Source organism: Dermacentor silvarum, chromosome 10 (genome assembly GCF_013339745.2).
Source record: "Dermacentor silvarum isolate Dsil-2018 chromosome 10, BIME_Dsil_1.4, whole genome shotgun sequence".
Classification (NCBI taxonomy): Eukaryota; Metazoa; Arthropoda; class Arachnida; order Ixodida; family Ixodidae; genus Dermacentor; species Dermacentor silvarum.
Window position 1 is genome coordinate 56,261,006 of NC_051163.1, and position 18,061 is coordinate 56,279,066.

Here is an 18,061-nt window from a genome sequence, read left to right on the forward strand (position 1 = left end):
ACTGTTAGAAAACGACGTTCTCGTCGGACGGCGCGCATCCAATAATGGAAAAAGTGCTGGTTTTACCTCCATAACAGTCGATTACCCGCCACCCCGTCTGCACCAAACCGCCTACACATGCGAAATAATACCGAGGCTAAGAGAAGAGAATCTGACGCTGCTTGGCCTGCCTACCACAGTCATACTTTCCCGCGGATGCGCCAGCATCTGGCTCTGCTAATCCTACTCGACCACCCTAAACAACTGCGCAAGATGGCCATGTCATTGCATCGCGAGTCCGTTGGTGAGTTTACTTGACACCAATATTTCCGGGCTCGGCTCTTTTCTCACCCCGAGACGGCCGTTTGAGATCCCTAAGCGGCGGTCATCGCGTTAAGCCTATTCGCGCCACAGCGACAGCGGCACGGTGGACGGGACGCCGCGTCGCCACCGGACGCGCACCCGACGCGCCCCGCAACGCGGCTCCCTGCTAAGGGCCCAAGCCGCGGAAATGGCCGCGAGCAATTCCAACCCGGGAGGCCACTGGACTGCATGGATGCTGAATACATGAGCCTGAGCACGACATCAGGCCCTGCGACTACCGCCCCGGCCTGAGCGGGGCAGCCGACGCGTCCACTGATACACTCCCTCAGCCACCCGTGCCTCACACTCCATGGTACCGGGTGGTCGACGCTCGCCGACGCAGGGTTGTCGCCGAGGAGTCCCTCGAAGAAACCACCCGCCCCATTCGACTCACGCGAACGTCGACAAGGACCCGCTGGCCCCGCCTCCCACGCCTTCCCGAAGGGGACCACAAGGTGGTTCTTCGAATAAGGGAGGCATATCACTACAACAAGAAGCGGTCTTACCGCTGCGAGCCGCGATACAAACTGCACTCCGGGCCCCGCTGCCTCTGGAGGCGCGAATACGAGTACGCAAGGAACAGAACATCGCCCTGGTCAGCACCCCGGACCCTGACCTGGCCGAACAGCTTTGCCACATTCAGACGCTCCTGCTCGGCAGCAAGTCGTATCAAGTCTCTGCGTATGTGGTTTCTCCGGTCAACTCCTGCAAAGGGTGATCACAGGAGCCCTACCTATACCTACTGAAGAAGCCCTCATGAAGGAAACGGTCACCTACCCCCATGATATCAACATTATCCAAGCCCGACCCTTCGGAAAGAACGGAGCATGCCTCTACACCTTCGAGGGAAGGCGAGTTCCCGCTACGTATACTTTCAAGGCGTGGAATTTCGATTGCAGACCTTTCCGCCCAGTCACCCAAGTGTGCCACTGCTGCCTCCGAACCGGACATCGACACGACATCTGCCCATACCCACAGAACGGCGGTGCGGGAATTGCGGCGTGCTTAACCCAGATGAACAACACGAACGTTGCCTTCCACGCTGTCTAACCTGCGGATTCGATGACCATCCCACCATCGACTTGGGTTGCCCTGCTCGTCAGAGGGGGCTCGGGCCCCGAGTAGTGGAAAGAGGGGCGCCAGGACCCAAAGGGACACAATACGACTCCACCAAGGCGGGATACCAAGGTATCGACGACAAACCAACAACCTGGCGACATTCCTAAGAATACCTGCAGCCAAGGACCTCAGAGCACCGCCCAATACAAGGAACCGAAAATATCATACCACGAAAAGAAGACTAAACAACCTGTTCAACCCCGAGTACCTCCTACCATACGGACACCTGCGACACCACTCAGCAACCACCCACCATTCGCTCCTGCGCAGTGCGGCGCGAGAAGCGAGGTCACGTGGCCAGCACTCCCGCAACGAGAACCCACCCAAGCACCTGGCTCGGCGGCAAGAGGGGGCCCACGAGTTCATCCAGTTCGGCCACAGGAGGGCGCCGGGATCCAGACCCACAGCTTCAGCAACGGCAGGACCCCCTGGCCGACGCTAGTAAGTTGCCCGTTGAGCAGGCCTCCCCAGTACCTCCCCACTCAGCACCGCCCCATGCACCAGTCCTTTTACAACAGACCTGTGCACAATATTTCCAAACCCCAGAATTCACACAAGGCCTAACGCAACTAGTTCTAAAATTTGTAAGCGACAGCCTTGAGGCTGTTAAAACACAATTGGTTAAGGAACAAGAACAGGCACAACAAAGAATGGAGACCATGTTTATTGAACGCATTGACAAAATAGAAACTGCAATTAATCACCTCTACGATTTGCATGCTCAATCATCACCAACCCGTAAGCACAAGCAACCCAAATCCGCCGCCGCCGCACGCTCCCCTCAGCCCACGGAGGAGGTGACTAGCCCACAATCGGGGGTTTCGACCCCCATAACGCCTCAACATGGCCAATTCCAATAAGCGACAGAATTCGGGTAGAGCGGGCTTAGCTCGTCCACCCGGAAACCAAACTTCATCTGACCTAAACATATGGCAATGGAATTGTAGAAGCATCAGAAAGAAACTCGCTCAATTGGCCGCATACATTCAACACTCCACGAACCCGCCAGATATAGTGGCCCTGCAGGAAACAGGGTCCGTGTCGCTATCCTTGCCGGGATATAACGTGGCATCCGTAACATCGCGTACTGTTATTCTTATTAATAAAACCCTCCCCTTTATCGACCTAACCCCTACGGGGGTCCTTCAGAAGGAGGAACCGAGTACACCGCTCTCGAGATGATCCCGTCCAATCCCACATCCGGAAAAGGACTGTTGGTTGTCAACATATACAGTCCCCCTAAAGATAAGGGCACAAGGATACCGGAAATTCTTGCTCGAACACGACACACTCACCGAATGATAGTGGGCGACTTTAATGCGCGCCATACGGCATGGGGCTATGCAAATAACACGGCGAAGGGCAACCTTTTACATAACACTATGATGCACCACGCACTTACTCTAATTACAGATCCTACCATACCAACGAGAGTGGGCACCAGTACGGCAAGGGACACCACGCCAGACCTCACGATGGCAAGCACACATGTGATAGTGAAAACACACGAGGTCCTGCCGGACACATTAGGCAGTGATCACCACGTGATCCAAACAATCCTAACGCAAAATTCCAAAATTTTCGGCCCAAAATTCAGACTCTTGTTGACTGGGATAAACTCCGTACGTACATCGAACCGTGGAGTGCACCACACCGCAAACCTTGGAGTCTTGGACTGAAAAGATACAACACGCGCTCGATAGAGCTGGCAAAAAGATTAAGAACACCAAGAATGCCCCACAAGTAGACCCCCACCTCCTCCATCTGTGGGAGGCTCGTCGGAGCCTCTCCAAACGATGGAAACGCCAGAGACTAAACCGCAAACTTCGCCTCCGTATCGCTGCAGTCACGGAGGAGGCTGCACAATGTGCCACCCAGCTTGCTCAAACAAACTGGGCCAACTTTTGCAGCAGCCTGAAAGGAACGCTGGGCACAAAACGTACTTGGAACATCCTGAGGGCTCTTCTCGATCCCACTTCCACGAAAACCCACACGAACACTACTACCCATAAGCTCATTTACTTAGAGGAGCGAAAGGGCACGGATATTATGGCGCACACCAAAACTCTATATATTCCGCAGCCCTTACCTACAAGCCCGAACGCATCCCCTTTAACGCCGCCTGCTCCGGACGAAAACCTGGATGCAGATGTCACACTCCCGGAGGTGAAACAGGCCCTCGCCTATATTACCCGGGACACGGCACCAGGGCCCGACCGGATAACGTACAAAGTCCTTCGAAATTTAGATGACATATCTCTGCAGGAGCTCACGGATCTCTTTAACGAGCACTGGCGAAAGGGCACCCTGCCTGGCGATTGGAAACACGCCCAGATTAGTCTTATTCCCAAACATGGCAAATCCTTACTGCTTCAGAATTTACGGCCTATCTCGCTAACGAGTTGTGTAGGTAAACTTTTTGAGCACGTGATAGTCCGGCGACTACAACCGCATTTAGAAGCTGAACGTTTCTTCCCCGACACTCAGTTTGGGTTTCGCCCCAACCTATCGGCGCAGGATGTCCTCCTGCATATTGAAGAGACTTTATTCTATCCCAAACGACGGACGGCACGCACGAGAGCTATCCTAGCATTAGACATACAAAAAGCCTTTGACAACGTAGGACACGAACATATCCTCAGGACCCTTGCCACCACAGGATGCGGCCGTAGGATCTGGCAGTATGTCAAAGCTTTTTTGGAAAATCGCACCGCCGAGATTAGATTAGGTCCACTCACATCCGCCGCTTTTGCACTCCCAAATAGGGGCACACCTCAGGGAGCAGTCATATCACCACTATTATTTAACGTAGCCATGGCCCCACTTGCCAGAGAGCTCACAGGTATACCTAAATTGCACCACGCGTTCTATGCTGATGATATGACCCTATGGGTGTCACAAGGCTCCATTGGGGAGGCCCAAGATGTCCTCCAAACAGCTATCAACGTCATCGAACAGCATATTAGCATAATGGGACTCTTCTGCTCACCAGAAAAGTCGGAATTGCTCACGATTAAACCCTACACGTCCGACCCAGGCATAGACCTGTTCGTACACGGTCAACCAGTACCTAAGGTTGATAAAATCAGGATCCTGGGTCTGCACATCCAATCTAACCTAGACGCACGTTTTACACTGAACCTCCTCGATAAGCAAATAAAGCAAATCTCAGGACTGGTTCGCCGGATTACGTCACGCAACCACGGTCTCTCTGAAAAGGACACCATGCAAATGATTGAAGCTTTGGTGGTCAGTCGCCTCGCCTACCACCTCCCGTATCATCATCTCACTGAAAAACAACTGGATCAGGCTAATAGACTAATCAGGCGGGCGGTTAAGACCGCACTGAGGCTACCGGTGCGCACTAGCACTACCCGCTTTCTGCAAACTGGTCTCTATAATACCGTCCAAGAAATCATAGAGGCACAGAGAAATAATCAACTTCTGCGCCTCTCCCGAACACCCACGGGGCGAAACCTACTCCGAACTCTGGGGTGCGAGCCAAGCGGCACGATCCCGAATGAAGAGCCGTGGTGCCCCATTCCTGTAAGACTCGTGGCTCACATGCACCTCAAACCGTTGCCACGAAACATGAATGTTCAACGCTACCCGGGCCGACGCAAGGCGCGGGCCGATTACTACGCCCGGCGTTATCAAAATCGCGAAGACGTCCTCTACGTCGACGCCACGGTCGGTCCGCTCGAAGGAACGGCCACGGTTGCTGCCATGACGGAGGACGGACGCATTACCATCTCGGCCTCGGTTAAAACAGCGCGCACCGACGTTGCTGAGGGGGTCGCATTAGCCCTAGCAGTGGCGCATGCGGCCGCGGATTCTACCATTACAGAAATCTGCACCGATTCCCAAAGTGCATATCGTTACTTCCTTCAAGGCATAGCGCCTAAGACAGTCACACATATTTTACAAAACATCCCTCCGCTTCCCCATCCGGTGACCATCACGTGGGTGCCTGGGCATGAGTGTGTCCCCGGGAACGAGCGCGTTAATGTGCAAGTCCGAGGTCTTTCCCTCCGGACTCCGGACGACCACTCATCCAAGCCCACGGAAAAACCAGGAGTGGGGATCTACACCTACCACCAGATTACCACGTATTACAGGAAAGGTAGACGAGAATTACCTGCCCCTCACCATTCCCTTACCCCTCATCAGTGTTCAATCTGGCGCCAGATCCAGACCAAGGCACTTATTTCCCCATATCTGGCACATTTATTTTACCCTGGTCTCAATAATCCACAGTGTACCAGCTGCCAAGCGCCCCGGGCAGATCTTTTCCACTGTTTGTGGAGCTGCCCCAAGCCCATGGCGGTACAACCTATTCCCAACCCTTCCTTTTCCACGTGGGAGGCCGCTCTTCGGGCCACTTGCTCGGATGACCAGAGATGTCGGCCAGGGGGCTCCCGGACATATAGGGGCCCAACCACATTTAAATAGATGAAATAAAGTTTTTTATCCATCCATCCATCCTACGTGCGGCGTCACTCCTAGATGTCGCACCGGCGTAATGCTAGAACACTATCACAGGAGTTCAAAGTAACACTTTGCCTTTCGGACAAACGCCCTGCACCACCAAAGTTCACGGGAGTTCAGAGTATGAAATGTTTAAGCTTGACTCTGCTACATGACGTTGGCGCTGTTCAAAACCTCTCAGAACCGCAGTATGCCCTCACGTTAGCCTAGAGATGTCCTACAATATGTTACATCACACATTAGTCTAACTCGCCTTAGTTGCAGTTGTCATAAAGAGTTTCACACAGGGTGTACGTCCTTTATCCCACTGTTCTGATGAAGCCATAACAAAAGAACATGCGGAATCGGAAGTCTCCAGACCGGGCGAAGTTAAGGACACCGTCCAAGGAATTCAAGCATAAATCTAAACGTGGCCTCGGTGTCAATACTTCAGTGGTACAAATTAATGCATAGTGCCCCCTATGGTGTGCCTCATAATCATTTCTTGCTTTTGGCGCATAAAACCTCAGACTTTTAGTCACACACTCTGGTGGTTCAGAGTGTTCCATTTAAGCAGGCTGCAATGAATATTTACGTTGGCTAAATCTGTTATGATCAGTATTTATCACTGAAACAATCTTGGTGAAGCTGCAGGGTTGGTAATTGTATGGTTTTACTGTTAGCAGTCCTTGAACGGCGGCGCCGGTGCGAGACGCCTGGCGGCTGCCGGGGCGCAGTGCGTCGCAACAACCTGTCCCACCTGCGTAATGCTAGGAACCACGGCCGTTGGATCAAAAATATTCCCAGGTGTCCTTAGCTATCGTCTGAGACACGAAGGCGAAAGCCTTGTAAAGCCTACTGTATTTCAGCTTAATCCACCCTAGCCCACCCTAATCCTCCTTAATTCACCTTTATCCACCTTGATTGGCCTTAGTCCACCCTAATCGACCTTAATCCACCTTAATAGTGTAATCGACCTTCATCCTCCTTCATCCACCTTACTCCTCCTTAATCCACCCTAATCTACCTTAATCCACCCTAATCCACCTTAATCCAGCCTAATCGTCCTTAATCCAACCACTAGTCAATCATTAATTAACTTCGCAAATTATTAATCATCTCTTATACACGGCTGGAACAATGCTTTGGTTCGCTTCTGGCCTTCCTTGGGTTACGTGACTTCTGTACCTCACAACCCAACGTTGAAACAGGTCGCACCTTTAAGGCTTGCGCCTTAAAGGTGCGACCTGGCGCGTGCATCGGAAACGGTGTCATTCGCCGCGGCGCCACCACTCGGGGACTTCTGTCTGGGATCGGCATAGAAAATGCGGCAGGAACGCGCTTCGAACGCCGTCGCCCGCAGAAGCCGATGCTTCCGATCCCCGTCAGCTAACGCCATTCGGCCCAGCCAAGCGGCCGAGAATGCAACTACGGCTGTGGCATTCGCTCTCATTGTAGCCTGCCTGACGCGCCAGGACGTACCTTTTACAGCGAGGCTGTCTATGGCTAGAATCCGGGATTTTAGGGATTTTATGGAGTCCGCGTGGAAAAACTCTCCCCTCGAAAAAGCCGGCAGATCCCACGCCCTGGGGGAATCGATGTTATGCGAAGCAGTGTGCGGGGCGCCTACCAAGTTAACGAAACCACCATGAGAGCACCAAGACGTAGGCGGCTGTTTCATAGCCTACATAACACGCATGTCATGGCATTCATGTCATGAGTCCTCAGGAGTCCTTTTAGCTATGCCTAAGAGACGTTAAGGCGAAAGCCTTAGTCATGCTCATGACTATGACTTCGACCATCAACCCCTTCACTTCCTTTTCCCTTTTCCTTCACTTAGTACCACATCCGAACCCATTCCATTGGTTTTTGAGTATTAATCTTTTTCCGCTAAGTCATTGTCATTTTTGCTGAGTCATGGTCATGACTATGACTTCCACTACTTTAGTGTTTCCTTCACTTAGTACCCACGTCCGAACCCGTTCCAGTAGCTGTAACAGCGAAGCTGTTTAAGCCAGCCGTAATTTGTGGTTCGTATCACGAAGGCAGTATTTCAGCGCTTAGTAAGGACGAGGACAAAGAGGGAGACGTACGAACACACAGGCGCATTATCATAGCGCCTGTGTGTTCGTACGTCTCCCTCTTTGTCCTCGTCCTTACTAATGGCTGAAATACTGCCTTCATGGTGAACCAACAAGCCAGTCTTACCACTCTTGTCGTATCACGAAACTACCCCACCGTAGCCATGGCAACCAGGCGACGCCACAGCTGCTAGAGCACCTGGTGCAACCTCGTAACGGCTGGCGCAACCTCGGCGCCAAGCCACGCCTACCGCCTGTGCATTGCGCATGCGCCAACAAACTATGTAGGCCGGTGCTCGGGGTGATCACAGAACACCTATACAACTTAGAGAAGAGGCGCTTCCTCACTCGCCCTCTCTTAGCCGCCTCTGTCGCCCCAGCCTCCTCCGCTCCCTCCATTGGCCAATCCGTGTCACGTGGAAGTTCGCGTCGCGCTTTTGTATAGTTTTTTCTTCCCGCGCGCTCCGACTGCCATTTCGGGCTGTGCGACGAAAGTGCTGTACGCCACAAACGGATCAAACGTGTTAGGGACAAGAACTTCGTTGTGATGGCATGCTGCTGCGCCTTAAGTTGCCGCACCGACAAGGCGAGGGCAACAAGGCTTTTTTTGTTTACCATCCGGCGTGCGCAAACGCTGTTGCACACTTGATATTTGCGCCGTCTCGCATCGTCGCGTTGCTACTTCCAAAACGGCATTATTAAGACCAGTTAACTGACTAACGAAGCAAAATCGCGCCTCAAAAACGTCTCCGGCAGGGCGCGGATCGAAGTTTTCCTCGGATTTCCTCTGTAGCGCGTTAGCTGTCGCTGCCACGGCAGGCCCGACGCAGGCGGCGCCACTGTCGATATCGTGCAACGGAAATAAGAGTAGCGGTGGCGTTGTGAACTAAAGTATGTAACCGAGAGATGGTGCTGACAAAATAAAACTTCCATCATCATCATCATGACGTAGTGAGCAATATGGCCGCTACGGTAGCGGCTGGTGGCGCTCGCTGCGCTGCTTGCTCACTGGTTTGGGCGTTTTGTTACCGCTTTCGGGGGGGGGGGGGTATTCGTGCGTACGGCACTCTAACATGACTACAGATATATTTCTTATATCGCCAGGCGAACGAGTTAAGAAAGCTACTATCGTAGAATATTTAGGGCGCTCGGCGACTTGCCAGAATCTTTTTCTGGAACATTTCTGGCCGAGGTCCTTCATTTATATTATAGAAAAGAATGGTCGAAAATGGCATGACAATAATAAGAAGGGATGAGCCAACAAAATTCAATCCAAATCTAATCCAATGATATGCACGTGCAGCACGAACGTTCCGGCTGCAGGGAAGAAGACTAATACGTTGACATCGGACCGGCTCTGAGAGTGCTCCGGAAAAATTTTAGTTGGAAACTCTGTGGACAGGATGGCCGACCCGACCAGCTCGCCCTCTCGGTCGAGGACCTTCGGCGTCCCCGCGCTTAGCAGTTTCGTGAGGGGCTCTCGCTACGGTTTGCACTTAGCCGTGATCATTGTGGCTCTCGTCTTGGCGGTGGTCGTGGGCGTCGTCTCCCTCGGCGTCTACTTGCGAAGCCGCAAGAGTAAACTTCGAGAATCCACCCAAACCGGAGAAGGTTCCTTTAGCTGCCCGGAAGACGCTCGAAAGGTGGCTCGATTCCTAAACACCACCCTCGACCCCTGCCACGACTTCTACGCACGGATCTGCATTAACGTGATCAGGTTCCAGCTCTGGAATCAAGTCATCCGCCAGGCCGAGCTCGAGCGCGTCATGGTGACGGGCGTCGTGCCGCGCAGCCTGCGATCAGCCGACGCTATTGAGTTTCTCACCACCTACACACCTACCACCTACAAGTCTTGCATCGAGACCATCCCGCACAAAGAAAAGTTTGTCTCGGACTTAGCCGGAGCCCTGGCAAGGTCGACAAACCAGTTCCTCGGCAAACCGGATTCTCGAAACGCCCTCGCCTATGCCGCAACGGTGTCGCTCAAGTACAGGCTTCCGCCCATAATTGCGATCAGTTACGACTCGGATATTCTCTTCGTGCAGCTGAGTATCGCTGCCCTCTGTACAGCCGAAGAGTTGCCTCCTATAGTCGTGACCTCTTCCGTCAACGCAGTAGCAGATATGGCCAATGCATCGGTCACGCCGGACGAAGTGGTCGAGCTAACCGCTAACATATGCAGCCGCTGTCTCTCGGTTCGTGACGAGATGCCGTTTTACGGTAGCGTCGACGGCTTCAATAAAGCGGTTTGGAACCCGGACAGCTTGCAGTCCGGTCTAAATGTTGTCGGCTTCACCTTGGCCGAGAAGACCCGCATCCATGTGGAGGGTATCATAGGAGTACGGGCTGTCCTTGACTTCTACGCGGACACCGACCATCACGGAGCTGACGGTACCAAGGCGGCCTACCTGCTCTTACACAGCGTCGCGAGTGGGATGCAGCAGCTCTACTTGTCGCACGATGACTCGTGCCGCCACGTGTTTCAAATTTGCAACGGTAGCGTACAGCAGAATAAGGAAGTCTGAGACATGTTTACTGCCCAACTCTTGATGACTCCCGAAAAGGACAAACGGCTGTGTAGCATATTCACAGCCGTAAGAGACGCCGTGTACCACGACTGCCGCACGAACCCCATCTTTGATGCCGAAGCCGCTGGACGACTCGGAGACCTCTTCGAAAAGCTGTCCCTGGAACTCGCCATCGACGCGAGCCGAACCACCATCTCGGTACCAAAACCCACGATTGTCGTGTGTTTCTTCGGTGTTCCTCGGAACTAATGGCACTGACGAGTACCACGTTGTGCTCGAACCACAACCGGTCACACGCGCTGCAGCTGGCTCCGAAGTTCCGGTTGCGAAACTCGCGTTGAAACCTGGCCTACGCACCGGGGGAAGTTGGCGCTAGCGTTGCCGAGGCGTGCAGCACCGTTGTCGGATTCCTGGAGGGCAAGACGACGCTGGCGTTGGGCCTCAACATCGCGCTCCCTCAACTCGGGGTCCGCGGCTCTTCGCTGACGTTTCGCCTGGGCTTCGGAAGCTTTCACGCTATAGAATCGGCACGTCCACGACGAGCCCTTTCCCGAGAGCGCTCATTCTGGATGAATTTTCATTATATTTCTTCAAAATTAAATCTGTCCATTACGTAAGACAATAAATGGCTCATACCCGCTTAAGCAATGACCCATACCCCGTGAACACGGCCTCCCTATTACGACGACAGAAGAGAAGTGAAATTCTAGGCTGGAATGATTAGCAGCAACGCAGCCATCTGTGAACGCGTGAGCAGTGGTACGAGCGCGTGCCGAGCACGTGATGCGTGCCTGTGCATCTCTGAGAGCAGCTGTTTTTTTTTTTTTGCGTTACATCGCCGGCGCAGGCTAGCGTATAAAAGCTTCGCTTGAAAAGCAGAAATAATTTTATGAGCCATCCTCCTGACCGATTGGAGTGAAATTTGTTGCATATGAGAGAGAAAGTTAAATTCTTGTGACTATAGCAAGCACAAGTTTGATTTACGTCATGGATTATTTCACAAGAATTGCGAGAAATTGAACGACGTTTACAAATTCGCATCTCTGCGCCAAAATCAGATATCGCGGTTCTGTAAGCTACACCCATTAGAGCATCTCAAGGGGACAAAAACTGATGTAATACACACTGCTCTCAATTACACCACTATGTCAGTAAGACTTTTGCATAACGCTCGCAAACATCGTAAGAAATTCACATATTTGAATTGATATATCAAAGTGGCGCGCTTTAGATGTACTCGTAGGTGCAGTTTTCAGAATTGGGATATTGTTTCTCATTGCTGAGTTAAGTTTCAACATTTTCAACAATTTTTATAAAAGATATCCATCCTTGGATGAAATGCCCTGGCGTTCCAGTTACTTTTCTGCGTTGATACATAAAGCAGCGTTTTTATAAAAAAAGCAGCGGAACCCATCTAGAAGTAGTGGCCGCCTCATCGAGTAATTATTATCAAGGGTTCAAATTGTGTTATCTGCCGTAGACAATCTTCTTAAATTTCAGGCAGCCCCCCCCCCCCCCCCCCCCAAAAAAAAAAAAAAAAAAAAAAAACACCCTGTATAGAGACAACAGAGTGCAAATTGTATGGGAGGGCCAGAAATCCAACGAAGTTGTGGAAATTCACCGCGGATTGAAGCAAAGATGTCCTATGTCTCCAATGTTGTCCACGCTTTATGTTAGGGTATAGAAAAACGACTGAAAAACAGTGAATCTGGTTTTGATCTATTTTTACATCCGTAATAGGAAAAAGATGCAACAGAAGCTCCCGGGGCTGATGTATGCGAATGACCTATAGGTCTATAGTAGATATTGTGAGGGATTTGCAGAGACTTACGAATAGAAAAGGCAATGCAGCGACGCATCTAGACCTTAAGTTTAGCACAGAGACATCGGGAATTATGATCTTTAATGAAGAGACGAGTAATTACGTGGTGTCAATTCAACAGCAAGTCATACCCATAGTCAGACAATATTGATACCTCTGCGTATGCAAAAACGAAGGAAATACTTAAGCACCCACCGAGATAATCTAAAAAATGAAAGGAGGTAAGCGGAATGCAGAAATAATGAAAGATGGAGCACTTTAGTGCTACAATAAAGACGGTGTGGTACGAGGAATTTGGAAAAGTAACTACGCGCGTGTTAACGTTCTCAAATGCAATTCGGTGTTTTAAATCAGAAATCTTGTCGGCGTTAGAGATTACCCAAAGGTCGTTGGGCCAACTAGCTTGGGGGGGGGGGGGGTAAAACCACAACTGAGGCACGGCAAGCTGACATGGGTTGGTCTTCTTTCGTAGTCTGAGAAGCGCAAGGTTGAATTAGTTTTAGTAGAAGACTAAGTATTGGTGAAAAAAAAAAACAGGGAACACACTGATTGATAGAACCGCAGTCATTGCAAGCGTAGGTTACGGTACAATACAGTGATAAAAGTTCTAAATACGAAAGATCGAGATCAGATAGGCAAAAGGCTAGATGGTGATAGATGCAGTAGAACCTAATTAAATGAAGCAGCCTAAAAGGGAATTTCTCGTCAAGCCTGTTTGAAAGGGGGGATTCCAATAATCATCGTCATCATCATCATCACCATCATTTAGCCTTTATGGCACGTTGCCACAGGCTGTGCTCCGTCATGCACAGAGTAGACATTTTGGTGCTGTCGGAAACGCGCAGTGCGAATCTGTGGCCGATTTGCCGGTGTCCGTAGAAGCGTAGGTGCGATAGCTGTTCCCGCGCGGCAACCAACGCTGACGGTTTTGCGTCGGTCTCGTCTCGTACAGCACCGAGGGTTACCATGCCTGTATCCTAAATGGCGGCGCTTAGCAGCGCCCAGCGTTACGAGACACGTGGTAGCTGCCAAAGGCGCGGGCCCTTGCACCCAGCAGAAATTGCCTAAACCTACGTGCTGCTCACGCCAACATGTTGCAGCTGCGTAATGCTAAAACACTATCCGAGGAATTCAACTTTAAACTTTCGCCATTCGGGACTGCGCTGCCAAACTTCACGTTAACATGCAAACGCAGGTCAATGTATGAACCAGCTCGACCATTGAAATTTTGTTCAGAACAAGGAACAGTTTCGATGTGTACATCCAGCCTCTCAGAACCGCAGTATGCCCTCACGTTAACTTAGAGATGTTCTACAATATGTTTCATCGCACTTTGATCAAACCGGCATTATTTGCAGTAGTCATAAAGAGTTCCATACAGGGTACATGTCCTTTATCCCAGTGTTCCGTTGAAGCAATAGCAAAAGAACACGCGGGACGGCAAGTCTCCAGACAGGTCGTAGTAAGGTCACCGTCCAAGGAATTCGAACAGCACCGAACTTCGTCTATTTGTGGCGCGCACACCCGTACCTGCAAGTTACAGTGTACTAGAAGAGTTGTAGTGCGCTCACAACGCGGCAGAGCTTGACGCACTTGGTGTCGCCGCCGACAGGCGGCGCGGTTCGCAGCGTCACCTGAAACTTTCCTACGCGTCGCGGTAAAACAGCTATGGCGTGTTGCTGTTTTCACCGTATAAATTTCACGACGTGCAGCACACGAAAGTTCTTTTGGTGCACCTTCGCAGTGTGCAGTGAAATAAATTACTATTGTTGCGGCTGATCTACAGAGGGTTGGTGATGTTTTGAGCCGGGGACACGGATGAACTAGCCTTGCTATGCATGCTGTTGCTATCTTGCTACGGTAGCAAGAGACACTCGAGTTTTTTCTGCAGCTGATCGATAAAATGGTCAGTGTGGTTTCCCCACAACTACCGTGCATCCGCGTTCCCAGCACCACCGCGCCGAATTTAACCACCACTTCGTTTGTTTTTTTTTTTTTTTTTTGTTTTGTTTTTTGCAGGTAAGGCGTGCAGCGCCTTAGACATTTTCACGTTGCTCCATCTATTCACGAAATTGAATACTTAGGTATCAAGCCCGTTTCACATGGTGCAAATTTGCAGTGCGTTTTTCGCAGCTGCGATTCCCGCAGATGAAAAATTCGCTATCCCATTTCACATGGATCTACGGCAGCTGCGTTTTTCGCATACTCGTTAAGCATTATGACTGGCGATAACGTATGAGCGAGCTGCCTCCTATTGGTCGTCTGTTTCCACCGCTACAGTCGCTACCAACGCATCTGCGTTTTTCGCAGAGAAGTTCAGCACGCCGAACATCGAAAAAACGCATGCACGATGGGTCCGGCGGCCTATTTTCCGCAGCTGCGAATTCGCACGTGCAAATTCGCAGACAAAATCGCACCATGTGAAACGGGCTTCACTGCTGCACAATTTAAGCTGGTTAGCTGGTTATTTATGTATTACATCTTTCGTAACGTTATTGCGACATGAAATCGAAAGGATGAAAATACAAGGTTACATTTATGCAATAACAATGTTTATTTACAACGAAATAAAGAATGATCCCGGAAGCGCCGGGAGCAGCCGGTGAAAACTCCGAATAGCTACTGTCTAGTGCGCTTCGGATTTTCTTCGCGGGTGCTTCGTCCCTTTCACACCTTTTCCTTTTGTTCCTGGGCTTCGGTGTCGTCTTCGTCAAGTACTGTGGTAAATTCGGAAGAATCGTGGAAACAGCGTTTTTTGATAGCAGTGGCAATTTCACGAGGAATGCACACCTCTTTGCACTCTATAAAGTGCACAAGACCCTAATTATGAATCGCGGTTCGAAGTGTAACTCACAGACCCGCAAGATTCCTCCAGTGTCTTATCTGCACGGTTGAGGTTCCTCTCCCATTCCTTTCGCCGTTCTTCATCACGTGGAACGCTGAGCAAAGACGCCTTTGGTGCATCTTTCACACGACTGTAGCCAGTTCTGCACTTGGGTGCAATGCAGTATTTTCGACGGCGGCTAGCCATTCTCACTCACTCAGAGTGCACATTGAGTAAAGCGTCAAGCACAGAGGATACTGCACAGAGGGACTTGCAGTCGAGAGCCGACAACGTCGATATTAAGTGGTTAGTTTTCAGAAAGGAAAGGTTGGCGCTATATTCTGCAGCCCTTGAGGGAGAACGGTCAACGTCGCGATCCAACAGAACGCACTCCATACCAAGCGAGGGAAGTTTTCAGGAGAAACTGGCGGCAGCGCCTCTGGCGGGCGCCGGAGCAGTCGACGCTGAGTGCGCCGCGGCGACGCGGCGCAGGGATACGGCAGTGAGCACACTGCCCCTATTCTAGTACACTGTACTGCAAGGGGAGCAAGGACCGGAAGCGCCAAGCCAGTGATGATGTACGAGCAGGCGCGTGGTAGTGCGCACGCATCGACGACACTGTTACTTATTATTGCGATAGCAATTATATGGACACTCAGAGGATTTCTGCCGTCGGCGTCGCCATCGCCGTGAAGTTCCGTATGACGTCAACGGTGATGAAATCGGCGCCGCGCACCGGACGCTGTATGTGCGAGTGAAAGGGCGCGAGGGACTCGCGCATTCACGGGGAGCGAACGCACGGCGGAGAGCAAACGCGCGTTCTGCGCCGTGCTCCCTCAAGGGATACAGAATTAAGCGTCTCTTTTCTCCTTGCAATCGCCGTATATATAGACCAAACGCGACTTCTTCCTTCGCGTGAAAGGCCGTGGGGGGACGGAAGGAAGGGAAGGAGGGAGGGAGGGAGGGAGGGGAGGTGACGTTTAGCTGTGGCACCAAATGGGTATTTATATAAAAACGTTGCGAGGCGAGAATGTGGTAAAGACTTCCGGCGCTGCTCGACGAGTGTCCTGTTTCTGATCTCGTCGAAAACCTCCGAGCCGCCCCAAGAGGCCCTGGCAACAGTCACCAAGGCCGCGCGCGTTCGGTGCGAACGCGGGCAAAATGGCAACGGTGTCAACAGTTCTGCGCGTTGCTGGTGCTGCTGCATGTCCAAGTTTATACAGCTGATAAAACTACCAATCCTTACTCCATATAACTCTCTACTAAGTTGCTATCGCAATTGATGCTTCGCCTTTCGGGTGAAACTGCGACATTTTTTTTTCTCTTCGTCAAAACTTCTCCATCGCCCACCGTGGTTGTTTAGTGTCTATGGTGTTGGGCTGCTGAGGACGAGGTAGTGGGATCGAATCCCGGCGCACGGCCCCCGCATTTCGACGGGGGCGAAATGCAGAAAGCACCCGTGTACTTAGATTTAGGTGCACGTTAAAGAACCCCAGTTGGCGCCATATTATTCCGGAGTCCCCCACTACGGCGTGCCTCATAATCAGATCGTGGTTTTGGCACATAAAACCCCACAATTTAAAACTTCTCTATCTACCCTTCACTTCCTGTAAAGGATCTGGTCGCATCAACATCTTCTCTGCTTTTTTTCCCCAGTACGCTATGGAGGCTTTTCTGTAGGGACCTCCGGGGGCGCCCACTCAATGCAATTTATTATGCCTCGAGGAGTATGAAAAGGACCCTAGTGAAGCTCCGTTGTTCTTTCTCGGCCACCGTCTCCTTCTCCGCTCGTATCTGCGTCACCAGCGCCTGCTTTAGCTTTTAGGAAGCTTTAGCTCCTATCATAGTTTCTCACTATATTACCTAGAGGGAAATGTGGCGCTGCTGCACTGTGGTATGCATGTGAATGCCGATATATTGTAACTTCGGATTGACATATTGACACATATTGTGGATGACGCGTCGCGTCATCCACACATATTGTGGATGACGCGACGCGTCATCCACAATATGCGTGGCTCAGCGAGTGTCCGCCAGGCGGCGACTACGGTAGATCTCGTTCCCAATATGAGCAGCGCTCTTGAAACGGCGTAGTGGAAGGTGCCGCCAAGTTTAGTATCTTTGTTCTTTGCTGACTTTGTGTACATTAGTCTACCTTGGGTGCATCGTGTACTCCCTTCAAGATGGTTGCCTTTCATTCCGATACAAATGCTAGAGACGCATTCAGGCTATCGGCTGTACCGTCTCCGCCGTCGTGTTATTCCGCTATTGACAGCGTGTGCACGGTGTGTGCGTGCGGAGGATTAGGGGGGTTCCAGTGGCGCGGTGTGAGTTTGGTTGTAAAAAATCACCGCCTCTTCCACTCCGTGAAGATGGTCCAACAGCGAAGCTGTGTTAGCGGGCCTGCCGCGTCCGGCCAGTTGCAATGGGAGCGAGTGTCCGAGCAGTAGTTGCATTCGCGGCCGCTTGGCTGGCCCGAACGGCGGTACTTGCTGGGCATCGAGGCACCCTAGGTACTTGCGGGGGATGAGACGCGTCGGCGTCCACGAGCGACGGCGTTCCTAGCGCGTTCCTCACGCTTTTAGGGACGAAGCACCTTAGGGCCGAGCCTTGTCCCTCGTAGTCCGTAGCTCTGGTTGGCATGTAGACTGCAATGTATGTATATGTATATATATATATATATATATATATATATATATATATATATGTATGTATGTATATCTATAGCATATGTATGCCAAGCTCCAGCTTCCGGCGTTTTTCTCTCTCGTCCGTAGCTAGGGGCGCTGCGGTGCACAAGGGCGTTCGTTCCCGACGCGCGCTCTCTTTCTCGTCCGTAGCTAGGGGCGCTGCATTGCACAAGGGCGTTCGTTGCCGA